This window comes from Narcine bancroftii, chromosome 8 (assembly GCF_036971445.1).
Source record: "Narcine bancroftii isolate sNarBan1 chromosome 8, sNarBan1.hap1, whole genome shotgun sequence".
NCBI classification, from domain to species: Eukaryota; Metazoa; Chordata; class Chondrichthyes; order Torpediniformes; family Narcinidae; genus Narcine; species Narcine bancroftii.
The window spans coordinates 135,665,298-135,677,909 of record NC_091476.1 but is presented as its reverse complement, the minus strand read 5'-3'; positions in this window follow the sequence as shown (position 1 = coordinate 135,677,909).

Genomic DNA, 12,612 nt, shown 5'->3' with positions numbered 1-12,612 from the left:
GTTGACCACAGCTAAAGGAAAAGGAGGACATCTCAGTGTGAAAAATAATTGCCAAGCTTTCACCAACCTCTCACAGCTAGCACCACCTCATTCAGTCTCTCTTGGTCTCTGATCAACCACAAATATTCATTCTAGTCACTCCACCCCTCTCCTTTACCTGCAACTTAAAACGTTTGTTTTGTGAATGGTTGTTCACATGAAATGTTAACACTGTTTGCATCTCCACGAGTGCTACTGAATATTTTGTTCAGATTTAGATTTCAGATTTATTGTCGGAGGACATACATGGCATCGTCCTTTATCCTGCAGGTGTGGCAGAATTATGGCTAATTGGTCATGCAAAAATAAACTGTACACCACGTAAACATGTAAACAAACAAATAACTGTAAATAGATAACGGATGTATACAAACTGACTGAAAATCAATAAAGTGCACAAATAAGAGTCCTTAAATGAATCTCTGAATGAGTTTGTCATTGAGGAGTCTGATGGTGGAGGGGTAGCAGCTGTTCCTGAACCTGGTGGTGCGAGTCTTGTGGCACCTAGACCTCTTTCCTGATGGCAGAAGCGAGAACAGAGCGTGTGCTGGGTGGTGAGGATCTTTGATGATTGCTACTGCTCTCCAATGTCCCTGTAAATGTACTCAATAGTGGGGAGGGTTTTGCCTGTGATGTCTTAGGCTGTGTCCACTACCTTTTGGAAGGCTTTACACTCATGGGTGTTTAGTGATGCAGCCGGTCAGCATACTTTCCACCTCATCTCTCTAGAAATTTGCGAGGGCTTCTGATGTCATTCCAAATTTCCGCAAACTCCTGATGAAGTAGAGGCTTTGATGTGCTTTCTTCATGATGCCATTGGTGAGTTGGGTCCAGGAAAGTTCCTCCAAGATAGTGACTCCCAAAAAAGTAAATTTGCTCATCCTCTCCACCTCTGATCCCCGAGTGATCACTGGATTGCATACCACTGGCTTTCCTTTCCTGAAGACAACAATCAGCTCCTTAATTTTGGTGACAAGGCTGTTGATGGTCCACCATTCAGCAAAGTTTTCAATCTCCCTCCTGTCTGATGACTCTTCTCCTTCCTTTATACAACCCACTACTGTGGGTCAGCAAATTTGTTGATGGTGTTATTGTCATATCGAGCCACACAGTCATAGGTGTGAAGTATGTGAAGCAGGGGGCTAAGAACACAGCCCTGAGGTGCTCCAGTACTGATGAAGATTTTGGAGGAGATGTTCTTACCAATCCTCACTGATTGTGGTCTGGAGGTAGGAAACCCATGATCCATTTACACAGATGGGTGTTAACTCCCAGGTCTCAGAGTTTGCTGATCAGTTTTGAGGGGATGATGGTGTTCATTGCTGAACTGTAGTTGATAAAGAGCATCCTGATGTAAGCATCTTTGCTGTCCAGGCGTTCCAGCATTTTGTTTAAAGCCAGTAAGATGGCATCTGCCATAGACCTGTTACTATAATAGGCAAACTGGAATGGATCCATGTCACTGCTTAGTCAGGAGCTGATATGTTCCATAATCAGACTTTCAAAGCACTTCATCACTGTTGATGCAAGTGTTACTGGTCGATAGTCATTAAGGCAGGTAACTACACTCTTCTCGGGCACCGACATGATTGACAACTCTTTGAAACAAGTGGGTAGCTGGAGGGAGATATTGAGGATATCCTTAATTACCTTAGTAACTTGATCAGTACAGATTTTTAATTCTCAGCCAGGTACTCTGTCCAGGCTGGATGCTTTCCTCGGATCCACTCTCCTGAAGGCAGTACAGACAACATCCTCAGGTATGGACAGGATGGGATCATCTGCTGTAACATTCACAAAGTCCAGGGTAGGAATACATTCATGTTGGATGTTACTTCCATTATCCCAGCACACTTTTATTTTTACATGCTACACTGCAGTATAATAAATTTCCCAGCGATTTCAATGAGGGGGAAATGGAGTCCTCTGACTTGCTGCCTGTCTGGTCCAGCTCTTTCACATTGGGTCTATATTCCCAGCCCTGGACCTGGTTTCTGTCACACACCTGACTTGTATACCCCATAAAACACAGCCCATCATCCAGATATGCAGTTAGCTAGCATTTGTGAACAATCAAACACCTGATCATTCAGTTTTACTGTATTTGGGAATGTTGCAAAGATAAACGGCACAGTTTTGCAGCTTGTCAAGCCATTGACTCACAGCACCAGTGGTACGGGTTCCATCGTGACATGGGGCGCTCTCTGTGTGGAGTTTGAATGTTCTTCCTCTGACTGAGAGGATTTCCTCCAATTCCCTCCCATGTCCCACAAACATATGGTTGGAAGGTTAGTTCTCCATTGTACCTTGCCCTTTTGTGTAGGGGAGTGGTAGTATTTGGGGGGAGATAATAGAACATTGGGAGAATGGCATTAATGGAGGTTTAGGGAAAATGGTGGTTAGTTCAGACATGTTGGGTTGAAGAGTCTGTTTCTGCCCTGTGAAACATGAAATCAGTGCCATAATTCAGATGCTTGAAAAGAACCTTGAGACAAACAGGGGCTTGCAGTAACCAAATGGTCTCTTCATGTGTGGAATATACTCAGTAATTTTATATTTACTCTGACACCCCCTGCTCCATGCTCAATAAATGTAAGAAGATCTTTAGTGGAATGAGGCTTATCCTTTGCAGAATGGGCGTCAGGAGCAACAGGAAGCATTGGGGCCTGCAGGGTGAAGGGTTTTGAGAGGCCACAAGAAATCCAACTCAGCTTTGAGCAAAAATAATCAAAATGATGATTTCAAGTACACAAAGTGTTTTGTAGGGTAAATAGAGATAAATTAGTTCTGCTGGCCAGCAAGATTGGAACAGCCAACCCAATGAAAGATTGCAAAGAGAATTAAAGAAAAGTTTCGATTACATTTCTTTACAAAGAGGTTGATTACAATCTGGATGTTTTTTTTTGCCACAAGCATTTACAAGAGGGAATTAGGCTGATAATGGATAAAGACGAAAGGGCGGGAGAAGAGAATTAATCAGCCACAGGGACAGTTCCTCTGCTGTAACTTCCACAAAGTACGGTAGGAATTAGATCCTGTTAGCCACCCACACTATAAATCCCAATAAGAGCTACATCTACCACAACTGATTGTGAAACGAAAGGCTTGCACTTGAATTGATGTTGATGCTTTCATAAGATGAGAGTCAATGAGTTCTGTTGCAATTATACATTTTTCATATTGGTGTTACTGCAATTAAACTTCTCATAACTCATGGCTAAATAACATTTGCAAGATCTCAGCTATGGTAAAGCTTTGCGAGAATATCAATATTGGAAAATTGATTTTAATTCACAGGCCTATTTAAAAAAATATAATTAACACTCAGCTTTGTCACATTATTCTCCATTAAGAATTCTTAATTTTTAACTGATGTTCTTCATTGAATATTTATTCAGCAAGCAGACAAATCTAAAGTAAAAGCAGAAAAGGCCCACTTCCCACTGCTACCATCAGGAAGGAGGCCTAAGAGCCTGAAGATGAAGATGAATAGCTAGCTATCAGATTTCTGAATGGACATTGAACTACAGACATAACCTCACGTTTTTTTCTTTTGCGCAAATTTCTTTTTTTAAGGTAATTTATAGCCATATTGGCACTTGTAATGCTGCTGCCTTCCGTAAAAAAAACAAATTCCATGACGTGTTCATGACAATAAATTCTGATTTTGATTCAGATTCCCAATCCATTTGGATTCCCTTTGACCTTTCTTCCTCTCTGGATCTCCTCAGCACCAACATACTCACACAGCAATAGCTTTGACATTTTTTTTTCATCCCATTCCCTCCCTCAGTCAAGATCCCTTTGAACTTGTGGTAATCCATTCACATAGGTCCTACTCCATACTCTCATCATTTCTGTCGACGAGGGTCGTGTTATTGCTGCAGATGCTCAGGAGACGGCAGTTACTGGAATTTAGACCAACAAGTTTTGATTAAAGGATCCAGGCCAAACATTGACCATTCTTTTATCCTACTGATGTTGCTTGACCTGCTGAGTCCCACTAGCAGATTGTTTGTTGCTCCAGATTCCAGTATCCTGTGTGTCTCCAGTTTACTGCTCCCATTTTCCCCATCACTTCCAATGAAGGTCATTTCTGTTCTCTGATTACAATTCCAGCACACGAGTCTGCAGATAACAAGAGCAAGTTGCATTCCCCTGGTGTGTTTTACTCAAACTCCTGCGGGATCCAGAAGAGCATTATGAAGAAAATAATAGCATGCAAGCACAAGCCACTGTCCTGAGCATTGGTTTTTGATGAAAACCAGCAGGAGTTGGGAACCCTGTGATTACAATTGGCCAGTGGTCTCTGATGTTTCCAGTATTACTTCAGAACTTATTATCGGACTTCGGATCCACATGGTAAGGTGTAAATTTCAAATTCATTTATCTGTGAATAACCAAGACAAACAAAATTGTTTTCAACTTCTTTTCATCAGGCACCCATGTTGTCAGAACCAGACAGAGACGATCACTGAGATTTGGCTTCTTTGGCAACTTTTGTGGTCAAACCTGATTGAACATTGTTTTTGAATATTTGAGGAGTTTACCTTCAGGAAGTAAACATTTTTCAGAAAATTGGAGAGTGATTCAAATTTGGTCACTTTTCACTCTGCTCCAGCCGTGTGCTGAAACTGAATTTTAGATGCCGTTTACAGCTACTGAAAATCTGCAGCCTTCACGAGACTTGCTGAATTGTAGGTACTAACAGAAACCTGAGGCCCTCATGTGCAAGAGAGAGAGTTGTGCATTGTGGTGGCTTGTGGAGCAGAGTCCTGTCCACAACAGCATAATCTTTAAGATTATTGTGGCACCTTCAAAAAAGTATAATATTGACAACTTTAGTTGAACTGTTGGAAGAGCCAATGTTTTTTCAAATTCCTGCAACCACGGAAATCTGCACCCAAGGTGGTGGCACCTGTTGCAGGGCACCAGAAACAGGAGAGCATTCCACTTTTGGGAAGGAGGAGCCTGGGAAATGGCCCTACAGAAAGATGGCCACAGCAGTGGACCAGCAAGGGGCTCAGCAGTTAAGGACTCACACTGACTGCGGGCTGCTGGGAACTTGCAGGCAAAGGTTTAATACAGGCTGTAGGGCTCTAGAGATTAGCTCATGGGAAGCAGGTAGTGAGCGGATCCTGGATTCAAGAAGGTGCTGAGGGCAAGAAGGTCTCCTGAAAGGTCTCGAGTGCCGAGTGCTTCCTGATCATGTCAGAGGTCTGGATCTGGAGCTTGGGCTGCTGATGGATCGAGCAGGTTTCTGTGCAGCTGAAGAGGCTGTGGGAATGCTGAGAGGGAATCCACAGACACCCAATGACACCTAAGGGACTCACTTTTGCTTCTCTTTCTCCTATTGTTAGGGGCACCAAGCAATGCTAATGGCTATTCTTTGCTTGCCTTATGGCAGACAAAAATTGAAGTTTAACATGTATCTCAAATGTTTATGTATTATTAGGTGACATTAAAAGGAACCTTGAACCTTTGAAAGAGAAATCCGCCCACAAAGGATCATCTAAAAATACCCAGAGCAAACAACAGTTAAATGGCTGCCTCTCTAAATTAAATGCAGCAGGCACACAAAGCAATTTTCAACAATAACTTCCATCACATTGAATTGAGATTTTGGGATCAGCTGGTTCAGATTTGAATGCAAGATCTAGATACCATCTGAAATTCAAATGCATTTTTCTTTTCTTAAAGATGGCACTCTGTTCCAGCATGTACCACAGGTGCTTTGGTGTTTCCAATGACCAATGAGGGGCTGTCTAAATGGAGTTTGAACGTTCTCCCAGTAACTACCTGGGTTTACCCACAGGTATTTCAGTTCCCTTCCACATCCCCAAAGTAGTATGTTAATTGACCACTGTACATTATCCCTCTGTGTAGGTAGTGTGGGGAGGCGTGGAGTTATTGGATAAGTGGAAGAGTTTAGATATGCTGCTACCTCTCCAGTCAACATTTTTATTGCAAATCCCAATCCTTCCCCAGTTCCTCAGCACCTTGCTTAACCTCCCCCTGCCTTATCAACCATTGCCTTCACCTACCACCATACCACCCCCACCCCCCCCCCCCCCACCTCCAGCCACATACATGTCCAGTTGTGTCTGTGGTCTGAGCCTCTGAAAGTGCAGCCTAAGCATGTGGAACATCTACTGATTTCAGCAAGGTGCTCAGAACACAGCCAGCAAAACAGAGGTATAATCTCCTGCACTGCACAGTTAGCGTAGGGCTGTATGTTTAGTGTAATGGTTAGCGCAGCGCCCCTGCAGGACCAGTGACCGGGGTCTGAACCTGGCAGTTTGTATGCTCTCCCTGTGTCTGCATGAGTTTCCTTCTACCCTTCAAAATTTACAGGCATTGGGGTATGGGGGTTGGGGAGGAGGGGATAGGCTCATGGGCCAGAAGGTCCTGTTACCATGTTGTATGTCTAAATATTTTTAAAAAAATTAAAGTTTAATCAGAAAGAATATGCAGATACTTCGACACTGCAGGAACAGGCTTTTTGGTCCATCATGTGCTAACCATGATGCCAATGTAACTAATCCAATCTGCCTGCACATAGTCCATGTGCCTGTTCCTATGCCTGTCTAAGTGCCTCTTCAATGTTGCCATTGTATCTGCTTCCACCATTTCCCCTGCAGCCCATTGCAGACATCCACCACTCTTGTGCAACAAAACTTGCCTCGCACATATCTTTTAAAATTTCTGCCTCTCACTTTAAACCAATGCCCTGTCGTATTTGAAATTTCAAAACTGGGAGAAAAATTATAATTGTCTTCCGAATCCATGCATCTCATAATTTTATACACCTCTATCAGGCTGCCCCTCAGCTCCAGAGAAAAGAATCCAGGTTTGTTCAACCTGTCCTTATTCTCCAATCCAAATATCCTGGTGAACCTCTTCTACTCCCTATCCACAGTCTACACATACTTCAGGTGCAGTAGTGAACAGAACTGCACACAATATTCCACATGTGGTCTCACCAAGATTTTATACACCTGCAACATGGCTTCCTAACTTTCACAGTCTCATTAAAAGCCTCCTGTGGCAGAAGACTGGGACTATGAACAAGCAATAGTGGTGAGAGGTTCACTGCAGAATGTGGTGGTTAAAAAAAATCACCCTGTTTTACATATTCAGTCTGGTTTAGTAATGGCATCGTTCAAACTCCGGCTTTTGGTCTGAGTACCCACCAGAGAACTGGCCAGAAAATCCAGACAACCCAATCCCCAACAAAATTTTTCTTAACAATACAACACAATAGAAGCCCATTCTGGCCATTGAAACCCATGCCGCCTGATTACATCTAATTAACCTAGCAAACCTGTACATTTTGGAGGATGGGAGGAAACCCATGTAGACCCTCAGGAGACTATTCAATTTCCTTACAGACAGTTGTGAATTCAAACACAGGTTTTCTGTGCTGTAATGATTCTACTAACAGTGTTACCCAAGGCTGGAAAAATGGTGGAAGAGTCTAGAACAAACAGGCACTGCCTCAGAATAAAAGGATGTCTGTTTAGAACAGAAGAGGAATTTCTTCAGCTGGAGGGTGGTGAATTTGTAGAATTCTTTGCCACAGATGGCATCATTGGGTAGATTTAAAGTGGATGTTGATGGGTCCTTGAATATTAAGGGTGTCAAAGGTTATGGGGAGAAGGCAAGAGAATGGTATGGAGAGGAAAAACGCATCAGCCATGATTTGAATGGTGGAGCAGACTCAATGGGCCAATGGCCTAATTCTGTTCCTACCTCTTCAGAAAATGTCAAAACAAGACCCATAGGTGAACAAAAAATATCTCAACACAATTTTGAAGATGAATGGGGAAGTTGTTTGGGTTTTGGTCAATGATGTTCACTTCACCAACTAGGAATATCTGATTGCTCTCTCATTCCCATTGGTGGTCTCTGCAATGTTCAGAATGATTGCCATTTCTCTCCCTATTGTAACAACATCAAAGATGCTCCAAATTGAGATAACATAGCAATAAATTATATAAATTGAAGCTATTTTGCTTTCCATATTGTTGAAGGCGACCTAGAAATAGGAAAAATAAACTTGACTTGGAAACTTTTAATCAGGGATATGGTTATGCATCTGTTAATGCATTCATTAATAAAAGTCGAACATCATTGGTCCAGATAAGCTCAAATTTGTATTGACACATAAAACCATAATTTCAATCAGATCACTTGCAGTCTAATTTAGTCTGAGTCTCTCTTGAAGTTAGCACATTAAAGAAAAGTAGCGAGATTGGCACGTAATATAATTCAGTGAACTTCAGTTCTTCCATATGACCAAGGAGCTCATCAATCCTATCCTGACCCACAGAGAGTCCCATTCCTCCTCTGCCTTTTTCTGTAATCGCTCTTGCCCAGATTGTTATCAATTCCTCCCTCCCACCACTTCCCCCCCAGCCACAGATTCTACCATTTGGGTACACATGAAGGGCATATTATAGTGGCTAATTAACTGACTGCCTCTCATATCTTCGGGATATGAGATAAAACTGGAGCACCCAGAAGAAAACCGCACAGTCACGGGATGAATGTGAAAACTGAAGGCAGACAGGTCAGGGATGGCCATGGATCTCTGGAGCTGGGAGACGGCAGCTCTATGAGCTGCTTCACCATGGAAAAGAAACACACCATCAGTGAACACCCTGATCCCATCCTAATACTTGGAGTTTCACATTCAATCAAAGATTTGATCTCGTTCACTGAAATAATTCCTTCTGCTATTAATTAATCTCAGGCTGAAGGACAAAAGCAAATTGAGATAGACAAAGGGTTGGTCACAGAACTAACTTCAAATAAAACAAAACTTCAGGTCATAAAGAGAGCAAGCTACCAGCAAGTGTGATTCATTCCAGCAATAGCTCAAGGACAGTGGTTCAAAGGTAACGTGCGCCACTGCCAAAACTAATACTCAATGCTAGCTCACCCACAGCAACCCAAATAAATCAGCAAAAGGCTACCCAGTTCTACATTGGATATGACAAGGTGACCCCATGCTCTGTCCCCATACATGCACCCTGACCAGATTCCCAAGGATGCAAAACCATGCAGCACATTCCATTCTATTTCTTAATTTAATGGCACCAAACCAATTAAAGTAGATAAAAGAATAGCTGGGAGACAGAGTTGGCAATATTTTCAGAATCCTCGGTGAAACCTCTGCATAGGTGTTCCTGCAGGGATAACAAAGGCTTTTATTTATTTGATGACAATGGAATGAGTCTCACTGGGTTGGAGTAGGCTGCTACAACCGGGACAATCAGCTTCCAGCCCTGCATTAAAGCTCAGACATCTACCTATGTTCTTCCAACAGCAAGCATTGTATCAATCACCTCCCTCTACATTGGAGACCTGCAGTAGGGCCAGTCTGCTGAGATTGAACAGGAAAAGCTACATCTCACTTCCAGCCCTGTTTCCATCAGATTAGGTCAGGATGAGCCTCCTATTTCAAAAGTGTTTATACATGAATCACAGAAGATTACTTTGCAGGTGTAGCAGGTCTCACCATGAAGGCAATTGGGATGTTTGCCTTCATGGCTGAAGGGATTGAATTTAAGGGCAGGGAGGTTCTGCTGCAACTTAATGGGGTACTAGTGAGGCCACACCTGGAGTACTATGTACAGTTCTGGTCTCCTTACTTGAGTAAAGGGCATACTGGCTTTTAAAGTGGTGCAGAGGAGGTTCGCCAGGTTGACTCCGGAGATGAGCGGATTATCCTCTGAGTTGCTTGGGACTAAATTCATTGGAATTTATAAGGAAGTGGAGGGATCATATAGAAATATATAAAATTATGAAAGCAATAGATAAGATAGAAGCAAGGAATTTGTTTCCACTAGCAGGTGCGACAGGAACTCAGGGATATAGCCTCAAGATTTGGGAGGAGTAGATTTAGGATAGAGATAAAAAAGTCTGTTTCTCCAGTGAGTAGTGAATCTGTGGAATTCTCTGCCCAAGAGAGCAGTACCTCCCCCATTAATGCATTTATGATTATTTTGAGTAGAGGAATTTAGGATTATGGGGGAGTGGAGCTCAATCCATGGTTGGATCAGCCATGATCTTATTGAATAGTGGAGTAGGCACAATGGCTGACCCCTGCTCCTATTCTTTATGTTTCTTATTCCAAGCCTATGCTTGAGGCAGCAAAATAAATGGTTTTAATTCTCTTACTTACATATAATGTTTCTCATTATATCTAAATGTTTTATGCATTTTCTAATTAGGTATATTTCCTTTTTTATATAATATTTTTAATAATTGACCCAAAAAAACTCAGAGTCACCTATAAACTTGTAATTACCCTGACAGCTTTGGTGCAAAGGAATTTGCATCCCTCATTTTGCCTTCTGTAAAGGACACTCTAGGCCCCAAGGCCTTGTCAATGCTGAGACTAAGGACTTTTTAACAAATCGTTCCAAGACCATAAAAAATAGGCACTCATTATTCCCCAACTCTCGCACTTAGCACTGGTTCCCCACAGGGCTGTGTGTTGAGCCCAATATTGTATTTTCTTTATACCTACAACTGTGTCTCTGAGTATTTGTCTAATACCATCATAAAATGTGTGGATGACACGACTGTGGTTGAGCTCATTTCAAGGGGTGAGGAGTAAGCCTTTAGAGATGAAGTCCACAGACTGTCAGTGTGGTGTTCATAAAACATCCTGGTATTGAATTCCTTGAAGACAAAATAACTCATAATGGATTTCAGGAGGAACAGTATGGGCCCCAACGCCATTGTATATTAATGGGGACTATGTGGAAATGATTGCGATTTTTAAGTTTACGTGAACATATTTGGCTGAGGACCTTTCTTAGACTATTAATACCATTGTTATAGTCAAGAAGGCACATCAACATCTCCATTTCCTGAGAATGCTTAGGAAAATCAATCTACAGGAGAAGTTATTGGTGCCCTTCTATCGCAGCTCCATTGAAAGTGGGCTGACTTCATTCGTGTGTGGTTTTTCCAGCTGTACCACAGCAAATAAGAGGGGTCTTCAGAGGGTTATCAGTAGGGCCCATAGGTTTATTGGGTGCTCCTTGTCCTCTTTGGAGGATTTATTTCAGTCTCGCTGTATCAGGAAGGCAGCCGATATCCTTAAGGATTCTACTCACTTGGGCATACGTTTGTTTGATCCATTGCCCTCGGGTAGACGGTAGAGGTCCATTAAATCACGGATGGACAGACTCAAAAGCAGTTTCTATCCCAGAGCCATTTGCGAATCAAACTCCGCCAATCATCAGATGCAAGGATCGACAATGAGATAGACAACAGACTCGCCAAGGTAAATAGTGCCTTTGGAAGACTACACAAAAGAGTCTGGAAAAACAACCAACTGAAAAACCTCACAAAGATAAGCGTATACAGAGCCGTTGTCATACCCACACTCCTGTTCAGCTCCGAATCATGGGTCCTCTACCGCATCACCTACGGCACCTAGAACGCTTCCACCAGCGTTGTCTCCGCTCCATCCTCAACATCCATTGGAGCGCTTTCATCCCTAACGTCGAAGTACTCGAGATGGCAGAGGTCGACAGCATCGAGTCCACGCTGCTGAAGATCCAGCTGCGCTGGATGGGTCACGTCTCCAGAATGGAGGAACATCGCCTTCCCAAGATCGTGTTATATGGCGGGCTCTCCACTGGCCACCGTGACAGAGGTGCACCAAAGAAAATGTACAAGGACTGCCTAAAGAAATCTCTTGGTGCCTGCCACATTGACCACCGCCAGTGGGCTGATATCGCCTCAAACCGTGCATCTTGGCGCCTCACAGTTTGGCGGGCAGCAACCTCCTTTAAAGAAGACCGCAGAGCCCACCTCACTGACAAAAGGCAAAGGAGGAAAAACCCAACACCCAACCCCAACCAACCAATTTTCCCCTGCAGCCGCTGCAACCGTGTCTGCCTGTCCCGCATCGGACTTGTCAGCCACAAACGAGCCTGCAGCTGACATGGACTTTTACCCCCTCCATAAATCTTCGTCCGCGAAGCCAAGCCAAAGAAAAGAAAGAATTGTTTAAATGCTACTGTTTTTTTTAAATTTGGTTTTTATTGTTTTTATATGCTCTTGTATGTTGTAATTGTGAGTATCATGGGTTGCATTTTTAATATCATTATGTTTTCTTTTGCAACAACAATAAATTACTTATTTAAAGTGAATTAAATTCATGGCTTACGTTTAGAAGAGTTGCAGACAGTGAGTGTTGGTGTTGAATCCCCAAAGAATGGTGTCTTTCCACTCAATTGTGCATTTCCAGGTTAAATCCCTCTCAAATGCTAACTGAATCCACTGGGCCTTTCTTTTGAGGAGCATTGCGCGTCTGTGGCCTGAAAATACGTTTCTCAGAGTGGAGAATGAATTCTCACACATTGCTGTGGAGGCATCAAGTGTTAAGGCATGTTTCAAAGCAGTCAGTGCACTGGGCATTCTGATCAGATGTGTGTGGTACTCAGAGGATGTGATATATAGTCCAATCTCCTTCGATTGGCTGTGATTATTTTTGTGAGCTGAAAAGCTGTTTAGCAACTTCATGCTCTGTCTCAGTTATAGGCAATC